Here is a 12,674-nt window from a genome sequence, read left to right on the forward strand (position 1 = left end):
TTCCTATCACCACCACGAGCACTGCGACTTCTACCACAGAAACTACTACTCGTAACACCACCATGGGCGCTCATACTTCTACCAAAGACACTACTACACCTTCAACCACCACGAGCGCTCATACTTCTACCAAAGACATTATTACTCCTAGAACCACTACGATCACCACTACTGCTATCTCAAACGCTACTAATCCTATCACAACCACGGGAGCACCTACTTCTACCACAGACCCTGATATTCCTACCAACACCCTGAGCTCTCCTACTTCTACCACAGAAACTACTACTACTACCACCAACACGAGCACTCCTACTTCTACCACGGAAACTACTAATTCTCCCTCCACCACGAGCACAGCTTCTACTACCACAGACAATACTACTCTTACAACCACCACCAGTGCTCCTACTTCTACCACAGACACTACTACTCCAAGCACCTCCACGAGCACTCCTACATCTACCACAGACACTACTACTCCTACCAACAAAATGAGAACTCCTTCTTCTACCAAAGAAACTACTACCCTACCACCACCATGAGCACTCCTACTTCTACCACAGAACATCCAACTCCAAGCACCACCACAGGCGATACTACTTCTAGCACAAAACCTGCTACTCCTACCACCACCACGAGTGCAACTACTTGTACCACAAAATATGCTACTCCTTCCAACACGACGAGAGCACCTACTTCTACCACAGGCCCTGCTACTCCTACCTCCATCACGAGCGATCATACTTCTACCCCAGAATCTACTGCTCCTACCACCAAGAGTGCTCCTACTTCCACCACAGAAACTGCTAGTTCTCCCACCCCCACGAGCACAACTACTTCTATCAGAGCACTACTACTCCTACCACCAGAACGAGAGCCACTACTTCTACCCTAGAAACTACTACTACCACAAACACCACGAGTGCTTCTTCTTCTACCACAAAACCTGTTATGCCTACCAACACCACGAGCGATCCTACTTCTACCACAGACACTACTACACCTACCACCACCACGAGCAATCCTACTTCTACCACAGAATCAACTACTCCTAACACCACCACAAGCGCTCCTGCTTCTACCACAGAAAGTACTACTCCTACCACCAGCACGAGCGCAACAACTTCTACTACAGACACTAATACACCTACAACCAAGATGAGTGCTCCTACTTCTACCACAGTCACCACTACTCCCACCAACACCACGAGCGCTCCTACTTCTACCACAGACAGTCCTACTCCTACCACCACCACGAGCGCTCCAACCTCTAAGGAAGTATCTAGTACTCTGAACACCACCACGAGCTCTCCTACTTCTACTAGAGAAACTACTACTACCAAGACCACGAACGCTCCTACTTCTTCCACAGACTGTGCAACTCCTACCACCACCAAGTGCGCTCCTAATTCTAACACAGAACATGCTGCTCCTACCACCACCACGAGCAAAACTACTTCTAACAGAGACCCTGCTACTCGTAACACCACCCTGAGAGCACCTACTTCTACCACAGGCACTGCAACTCCTACCACCACAATGAGCGCTCCTAATTCAACCACAGAAACTAAAACTCCCACCAGCACCACGAGTGCCCCTACTTCTACTACAGACACTAGTACTCCTACCACCAACAGGAACGCTCCTACTTCTACCACAGAAACTAATACCAATACCACAGGAAGGAGCACAACAACTTCTACCACAGACAGAACTATTCCTACCACCACCACGAGTTCCCGTACTTCTACCACAGACAATACTACTACCTCCACCACGAGCACAAGTACTTCTAGCACATAAACTACTACTCCTACCACCACCACGAGTGCAACTACTACTACCACTGACACTACTACTCCTACCACCACCACGAGTGCTCATATTTCTACGAAAGACTTTACTACTCCTACCTGCCCCACGATCACCAGTCCTTCAACCACAGAAACTACTACACCTACCACCAACAGAAGAACACCTCCTTGTACCACACACCCTGTTACTCCTACCACCACCAAGAGCACTCCTACTTCTACCACAGAAACTACTACTCCAACCACCACAACGAACACTCCTACTTCTACTGCAGAAAATACTGCTCCTATCACCACCACGAGCGAACTACATCTACCACATTCACTACTACTCCTAACACCATCACGAGCGCTCCTACTTCTACCACAGACACTATTACTCCAAGAAGCACCATGAGTGATCTCCTCCCTCTACCACAGACACTACTCCTCCTAACAACACAACAAGCGCTCCTACTTCTATCAAAGAAACTATTACCCTACCACCACCACGAGCGCTCGTACCTCTAACAAAGTATCTAGTACTCTGAACACCACCACGAGCTCTCCTACTTCTACTAGAGGAACTACTACTACCAAGACCACGAGCGCTCCTATTTCTTCCACAGACTGTGCAACTCCTACCACCACCAAGTGCGCTCCTACTTCTCACACAGAACATGCTGCTCCTACCACCACCACGAGCAAAACTACTTCTAACAGAGACCTGCTACTCGTAACACCACCCTGAGAGCACCTACTTCTACCACAGGCACGGCAACTCCTACCACCACAATGAGCGCTCCTAATTCAACCACAGAAACAAAAACTCCCACCACCACCACGAGCGCCCCTACTTCTACTACAGACACTAGTACTCCTACCACCAACAGGAACGCTCCTACTTCTACCACAGGAACTACTACTAATACCACGGGAACGAGTACAACAACTTCTACCACAGACAGTACTATTGCTACCACCACCACGAGCTCTCCTACTTCTGCCACAGACACTACTACTCTTACCACCATCACGAGTGCAAGTACTACTACCACTGAAACTACTATTCCTACCACCACCATGACTGCACATATGTCTACGAAAGTCATTACTACTCCTACCAACCACACGATCACCAGTCCTTCTACCACAGAAACTACTACTCCTACCTCCACCACAAGAGCACCTACTAGTTCCACAGACCCTGTGACTCCTACCACCACCAAGAGCACTCCTACTTCTACCACAGAAACCACTACTCCAACCACCACAACGAACACTGCTACTTCTACTGCAGAAACTACTGCTCCTACCACCACCACGAACGAACTACATCTACCACCGACACTACTATGCCTAACACCATCACGAGCGCTCCTACTTCTACCACAGACACTATTACTCCAAGAAACACCATGAGCTCTCCTCCCTCTACCATAGACACTACTCCTCCTACCAACACAACGAGCGCTCCTACTTCTATCAAAGAAACTACTACCCTACCACCAACATGAACGCTCCTACTTCTACCACAGAACATGCAACTCAGACCACCACCACAAGTGTTACTACTTCTACCACAATACCTGCATCTCCTACCACCACCGCGAGTGGATCTTCTTGTACCCCAAAACCTTCTACCCCTACCAACACAACGAGAGCACCTACTTCTACCACAGGCCCTGCTACCTCTACCTCCATCACGAGAGATCCTATTTCTACAACAGAAACTACTACTCCTACCAACAGGAAGAGAGCTCCTACTTCTTCTACAGAAACTATTATTTCTACTACCACCACGAGCGCAACTACTTCTACCACAGACCGTACTACTCCTACCACCACCCCGAGTGTAAGTACTTCTACCACAAACACTACTGCTCTTACCACCACCACGAGTGCAAATACTTCTACCACAGACACTAGTGTTCCTACCACCAACACTGGTGCCAGTACTTCTACCACAGAAACTACTACTCCTACACCCACCACGAGCGCAACTACTTCTACCACAGACATTTCTACTGCTATCACAACCATGAGCCTCCTACTTCTATCAGAGACCGTGCAATTACTACCAGGAGGACTAGCGCTCTTCCTTCTAACACAGACACTACTACGCCTACCTCCATCACTAGCCCTCCTACTTCTACCACCATACCTGCTACTTCTACCACCACCATGAGCACAACTACTTCTACCACAGACACTACGACTCCTGTCACCACCACGAATGCTCATACAAATACGAAACAGAATACTACTCCTACCACCCCCACGAGAACCACTGCTTCTAACACAGACACTACTACTCTTACCACTATCACGAGAGAACCTATGTGTACCACAGACCCTGCTATTCCTATCACCACCACGAGCACTGCGACTTCTACCACAGAAACTACTACTCGTAACACCACCATGGGCGCTCATACTTCTACCAAAGACACTACTACACCTTCAACCACCACGAGCGCTCATACTTCTACCAAAGACATTATTACTCCTAGAACCACTACGACCACCACTACTGCTATCACAAACGCTACTAATCCTACCACAACCACGGGAGCACCTACTTCTACCACAGACCCTGATATTCCTACCAACACCCTGAGCGCTCCTACTTCTACCACAGAAACTACTACTACTACCACCAACACGAGCACTCCTATTTCTACCACGGAAACTACTAATTCTCCCTCCACCACGAGCACAGCTTCTACTACCACAGAGAACACTACTCTTACCAGCACCACCAGTGCTCCTACTTCTACCACAGACACTACTACTCCAAGCACCTCCACGAGCACTCCTACATCTACCACAGACAGTACTACTCCTACCAACAAAATGAGCACTCCTACTTCTACCAAAGAAACTACTATCCTACCAGCACCATGAGCACTCCTACTTCTACCACAGAACATGCAACTCCAAGCACCACCACAGGCGATACTACTTCTAGCACAAAACCTGCTACTCCTACCACCACCACGAGTGCAACTACTTGTACCACAAAATATGCTACTCCTTCCAACACGATGAGAGCACCTAATTCTACCACAGGCCCTGCTACTCCTACCTCCATCACGAGCAATCATACTTCTACCCCAGAATCTACTGCTCCTACCACCAAGAGTGCTCCTACTTCTACCAAAGAAACTACTAGTTCTCCCACCCCCACGAGCACAACTACTTCTACCAGAGCACTACTACTCCTACCACCAGAACGAGAGCCACTACTTCTACCCTAGAAACTACTACTACCACAAACACCACGAGTGCTTCTTCTTCTACCACAAAACCTGTTATGCCTACCACCACCACGAGCGATCCTACTTCTACCACAGACACTACTACACCTACCACCACCACGAGCAATCCTACTTCTACCACAGAATCAACTACTCCTAACACCACCACGAGCGCTCCTGCTTCTACCACAGAAAGTACTACTCCTACCACCAGCACGAGCGCAACAACTTCTACTACAGACACTAATACACCTACAACCAAGATGAGTGCTCCTACTTCTACCACAGTCACCACTACTCCCACCAACACCACGAGCGCTCCTACTTCTACCACAGACAGTCCTACTCCTACCACCACCACGAGCGCTCCTACCTCTAAGGAAGTATCTAGTACTCTGAACACCACCACGAGCTCTCCTACTTCTACTAGAGAAACTACTACTACCAAGACCACGAACGCTCCTACTTCTTCCACAGACTGTGCAACTCCTACCACCACCAAGTGCGCTCCTACTTCTAACACAGAACATGCTGCTCCTACCACCACCACGAGCAAAACTACTTCTAACAGAGACCCTGCTACTCGTACCACCACGAGAGCACCTACTTCTACCACAGGCACGGCAACTCCTACCACCACAATGAGCGCTCCTAATTCAACCACAGAAACTAAAACACCCACCAGCACCACGAGCGCCCCTACTTCTAGTACAGACTCTAGTACTCCTACCACCAACAGGAACGCTCCTACTTCTACCACAGAAACTACTACTAATACCACGGGAACGAGCACAACATCTTCTACCACAGACAGAACTATTCCTACCACCACCACGAGTTCCCGTACTTCTACCACAGACAATACTACTACCTCCACCAGGAGCACAAGTACTTCTAGCACACAAACTACTACTCCTACCACCACCACGAGTGCAACTACTACTACCACTGACACAACTACTCCTACCACCACCACGAGTTCGCATATTTCTACGAAAGACTTTGCTACTCCTACCTGCCTCACGATCACCAGTCCTTCAACCACAGAAATTACTACACCTACCACCAACAGAAGAACACCTCCTTGTACCACAGACCCTGTTACTCCTACCACCACCAAGAGCACTCCTACTTCTACCACAGAAACTACTACTCCAACCACCACAACGAACACTCCTACTTCTACTGCAGAAAATACTGCTCCTATCACCACCACGAGCGAACTACATCTACCACAGACACTACTACTCCTTACACCATCACGAGCTCTCCTACTTCTACTAGAGGAACTACTACTACCAAGACCATGAGCGCTCCTATTTCTTCCACAGACTGTGCAACTCCTACCACCACCAAGTGCGCTCCTACTTCTCACACAGAACATGCTGCTCCTACCACCACCATGAGCAAAACTACTTCTAATAGAGACCCTGCTACTCGTAACACCACCCTGAGAGCACCTACTTCTACCACAGGCACTGCAACTCCTACCACCACAATGAGTGCTCCTAATTCAATCACAGAAACAAAAACTCCCACCAGCACCACGAGTGCCCCTACTTCTACTACAGACACTAGTACTCCTACCACAACCAGGAACGCTCCTACTTCTACCACAGGAAGTACTACTACTACCACGGGAACGAGCACAACAACTTCTACCACAGACAGTGCTATTCCTACCACCACCACGAGCTCTCATACTTCTACCACAGACACTACTACTCCTACCACCACCACGAGTGCAACTACTACTACCACTGAAACTACTATTCCTACCACCACCATGAGTGCACATATGTCTACGAAAGTCATTACTACTACCAACCACACGATCACCAGTCCTTCTACCACAGAAACTACTACTCCTACCTCCACCACAAGAGCACCTACTTGTTCCACAGACCCTGTGACTCCTACCACCACCAAGAGCACTCCTACTTCTACCACAGAAACCACTACTCCAACAACCACAATGAACACTGCTACTTCTACTGCAGAAACTACTGCTCCTACCACCACCACGAGCGAACTACATCTACCACCAACACTACTATGCCTAACACCATCACGAGCGCTCCTACTTCTACCACAGACACTATTACTCCAAGAAACACCATGAGCTCTCCTCCCTCTACCATAGACACTACTCCTCCTACCAACACAACGAGCGCTCCTACTTCTATCAAAGAAACTACTACCCTACCACCACCATGAACGCTCCTACTTCTACCACAGAACATGCAACGCATACCACCACCACAAGTGTTACTACTTCTACCACAATACCTGCTTCTCCCACCACCACCGCGAGTGGATCTTCTTGTACCCCAAAACCTTCTACTCCTACCAACACAACGAGAGCACCTACTTCTACCACCGGCCCTGCTACCTCTACCTCCATCACGAGCGATTCTATTTCTACAACAGAAACTACTACTCCTACCAACAGGAAGAGAGCTCCTACTTCTTCTACAGAAACTACTATTCCTACTACCACCACGAGCGCAACTACTTCTACCACAGACCGTACTACTCCTACCACCACCCCGAGTGTAAGTACTTCTACCACAGACACTACTGCTCTTACCACCACCACGAGTGCAAATACTTCTACCACAGACACTAGTGTTCCTACCACCAACACTGGTGCCAGTACTTCTACCACAGAAACTACTACTCCTACACCCACCACGAGCGCAACTACTTCTACCACAGACATTTCTACTGCTATCACAACCATGAGCCTCCTACTTCTATCAGAGACCGTGCAATTACTACCAGGAGGACTAGCGCTCTTCCTTCTAACACAGACACTACTACGCCTACCTCCATCACTAGCCCTTCTACTTCTACCACCATACCTGCTACTTCTACCACCACCATGAGCACAACTACTTCTACCACAGACACTACGACTCCTGTCACCACCACAAATGCTCATACAAATACGAAAGAGAATACTACTCCTACCACCCCCACGAGAACCACTGCTTCTAACACAGACACTACTACTCTTACCACTATCACGAGAGAACCTATTTGTACCACAGACCCTGCTATTCCTATCACCACCACGAGCACTGCGACTTCTACCACAGAAACTACTACTCGTAACACCACCATGGGCGCTCATACTTCTACCAAAGACACTACTACACCTTCAACCACCACGAGCGCTCATACTTCTACCAAAGACATTATTACTCCTAGAACCACTACGATCACCACTACTGCTATCTCAAACGCTACTAATCCTATCACAACCACGGGAGCACCTACTTCTACCACAGACCCTGATATTCCTACCAACACCCTGAGCTCTCCTACTTCTACCACAGAAACTACTACTACTACCACCAACACGAGCACTCCTACTTCTACCACGGAAACTACTAATTCTCCCTCCACCACGAGCACAGCTTCTACTACCACAGACAATACTACTCTTACAACCACCACCAGTGCTCCTACTTCTACCACAGAAACTACTACTACTACCACCAACACGAGCACTCCTACTTCTACCACGGAAACTACTAATTCTCCCTCCACCACGAGCACAGCTTCTACTACCACAGACAATACTACTCTTACAACCACCACCAGTGCTCCTACTTCTACCACAGACACTACTACTCCAAGCACCTCCACGAGCACTCCTACATCTACCACAGACACTACTACTCCTACCAACAAAATGAGAACTCCTTCTTCTACCAAAGAAACTACTACCCTACCACCACCATGAGCACTCCTACTTCTACCACAGAACATCCAACTCCAAGCACCACCACAGGCGATACTACTTCTAGCACAAAACCTGCTACTCCTACCACCACCACGAGCACTCCTACTTCTACCACAGAACATCCAACTCCAAGCACCACCACAGGCGATACTACTTCTAGCACAAAACCTGCTACTCCTACCACCACCACGAGTGCAACTACTTGTACCACAAAATATGCTACTCCTTCCAACACGACGAGAGCACCTACTTCTACCACAGGCCCTGCTACTCCTACCTCCATCACGAGCGATCATACTTCTACCCCAGAATCTACTGCTCCTACCACCAAGAGTGCTCCTACTTCCACCACAGAAACTGCTAGTTCTCCCACCCCCACGAGCACAACTACTTCTATCAGAGCACTACTACTCCTACCACCAGAACGAGAGCCACTACTTCTACCCTAGAAACTACTACTACCACAAACACCACGAGTGCTTCTTCTTCTACCACAAAACCTGTTATGCCTACCACCACCACGAGCGATCCTACTTCTACCACAGACACTACTACACCTACCACCACCACGAGCAATCCTACTTCTACCACAGAATCAACTACTCCTAACACCACCACAAGCGCTCCTGCTTCTACCACAGAAAGTACTACTCCTACCACCAGCACGAGCGCAACAACTTCTACTACAGACACTAATACACCTACAACCAAGATGAGTGCTCCTACTTCTACCACAGTCACCACTACTCCCACCAACACCACGAGCGCTCCTACTTCTACCACAGACAGTCCTACTCCTACCACCACCACGAGCGCTCCAACCTCTAAGGAAGTATCTAGTACTCTGAACACCACCACGAGCTCTCCTACTTCTACTAGAGAAACTACTACTACCAAGACCACGAACGCTCCTACTTCTTCCACAGACTGTGCAACTCCTACCACCACCAAGTGCGCTCCTACTTCTAACACAGAACATGCTGCTCCTACCACCACCACGAGCAAAACTACTTCTAACAGAGACCCTGCTACTCGTAACACCACCCTGAGAGCACCTACTTCTACCACAGGCACTGCAACTCCTACCACCACAATGAGCGCTCCTAATTCAACCACAGAAACTAAAACTCCCACCAGCACCACGAGTGCCCCTACTTCTACTACAGACACTAGTACTCCTACCACCAACAGGAACGCTCCTACTTCTACCACAGAAACTAATACCAATACCACAGGAAGGAGCACAACAACTTCTACCACAGACAGAACTATTCCTACCACCACCACGAGTTCCCGTACTTCTACCACAGACAATACTACTACCTCCACCACGAGCACAAGTACTTCTAGCACATAAACTACTACTCCTACCACCACCACGAGTGCAACTACTACTACCACTGACACTACTACTCCTACCACCACCACGAGTGCGCATATTTCTACGAAAGACTTTACTACTCCTACCTGCCCCACGATCACCAGTCCTTCAACCACAGAAACTACTACACCTACCACCAACAGAAGAACACCTCCTTGTACCACACACCCTGTTACTCCTACCACCACCAAGAGCACTCCTACTTCTACCACAGAAACTACTACTCCAACCACCACAACGAACACTCCTACTTCTACTGCAGAAAATACTGCTCCTATCACCACCACGAGCGAACTACATCTACCACAGACACTACTACTCCTAACACCATCACGAGCGCTCCTACTTCTACCACAGACACTATTACTCCAAGAAGCACCATGAGTGATCTCCTCCCTCTACCACAGACACTACTCCTCCTAACAACACAACAAGCGCTCCTACTTCTATCAAAGAAACTATTACCCTACCACCACCACGAGCGCTCGTACCTCTAACAAAGTATCTAGTACTCTGAACACCACCACGAGCTCTCCTACTTCTACTAGAGGAACTACTACTACCAAGACCACGAGCGCTCCTATTTCTTCCACAGACTGTGCAACTCCTACCACCACCAAGTGCGCTCCTACTTCTCACACAGAACATGCTGCTCCTACCACCACCACGAGCAAAACTACTTCTAACAGAGACCTGCTACTCGTAACACCACCCTGAGAGCACCTACTTCTACCACAGGCACGGCAACTCCTACCACCACAATGAGCGCTCCTAATTCAACCACAGAAACAAAAACTCCCACCACCACCACGAGCGCCCCTACTTCTACTACAGACACTAGTACTCCTAACACAACCAGGAACGCTCCTACTTCTACCACAGGAACTACTACTAATACCACGGGAACGAGTACAACAACTTCTACCACAGACAGTACTATTGCTACCACCACCACGAGCTCTCCTACTTCTGCCACAGACACTACTACTCCTACCACCACCACGAGTGCAACTACTACTACCACTGAAACTACTATTCCTACCACCACCATGACTGCACATATGTCTACGAAAGTCATTACTACTCCTACCAACCACACGATCACCAGTCCTTCTACCACAGAAACTACTACTCCTACCTCCACCACAAGAGCACCTACTAGTTCCACAGACCCTGTGACTCCTACCACCACCAAGAGCACTCCTACTTCTACCACAGAAACCACTACTCCAACCACCACAACGAACACTGCTACTTCTGCTGCAGAAACTACTGCTCCTACCACCACCACGAACGAACTACATCTACCACCGACACTACTATGCCTAACACCATCACGAGCGCTCCTACTTCTACCACAGACACTATTACTCCAAGAAACACCATGAGCTCTCCTCCCTCTACCATAGACACTACTCCTCCTACCAACACAACGAGCGCTCCTACTTCTATCAAAGAAACTACTACCCTACCACCAACATGAACGCCCCTACTTCTACCACAGAACATGCAACTCAGACCACCACCACAAGTGTTACTACTTCTACCACAATACCTGCTTCTCCTACCACCACCGCGAGTGGATCTTCTTGTACCCCAAAACCTTCTACTCCTACCAACACAACGAGAGCACCTACTTCTACCACAGGCCCTGCTACCTCTACCTCCATCACGAGAGATCCTATTTCTACAACAGAAACTACTACTCCTACCAACAGGAAGAGAGCTCCTACTTCTTCTACAGAAACTATTATTTCTACTACCACCACGAGCGCAACTACTTCTACCACAGACCGTACTACTCCTACCACCACCCCGAGTGTAAGTACTTCTACCACAAACACTACTGCTCTTACCACCACCACGAGTGCAAATACTTCTACCACAGACACTAGTGTTCCTACCACCAACACTGGTGCCAGTACTTCTACCACAGAAACTACTACTCCTACACCCACCACGAGCGCAACTACTTCTACCACAGACATTTCTACTGCTATCACAACCATGAGCCTCCTACTTCTATCAGAGACCGTGCAATTACTACCAGGAGGACTAGCGCTCTTCCTTCTAACACAGACACTACTACGCCTACCTCCATCACTAGCCCTCCTACTTCTACCACCATACCTGCTACTTCTACCACCACCATGAGCACAACTACTTCTACCACAGACACTACGACTCCTGTCACCACCACGAATGCTCATACAAATACGAAACAGAATACTACTCCTACCACCCCCACGAGAACCACTGCTTCTAACACAGACACTACTACTCTTACCACTATCACGAGAGAACCTATGTGTACCACAGACCCTGCTATTCCTATCACCACCACGAGCACTGCGACTTCTACCACAGAAACTACTACTCGTAACACCACCATGGGCGCTCATACTTCTACCAAAGACACTACTACACCTTCAACCACCACGAGCGCTCATACTTCTACCAAAGACATTATTACTCCTAGAACCACT

Source organism: Balaenoptera ricei, chromosome 16 (assembly GCF_028023285.1).
Source record: "Balaenoptera ricei isolate mBalRic1 chromosome 16, mBalRic1.hap2, whole genome shotgun sequence".
Classification (NCBI taxonomy): domain Eukaryota; kingdom Metazoa; phylum Chordata; class Mammalia; order Artiodactyla; family Balaenopteridae; genus Balaenoptera; species Balaenoptera ricei.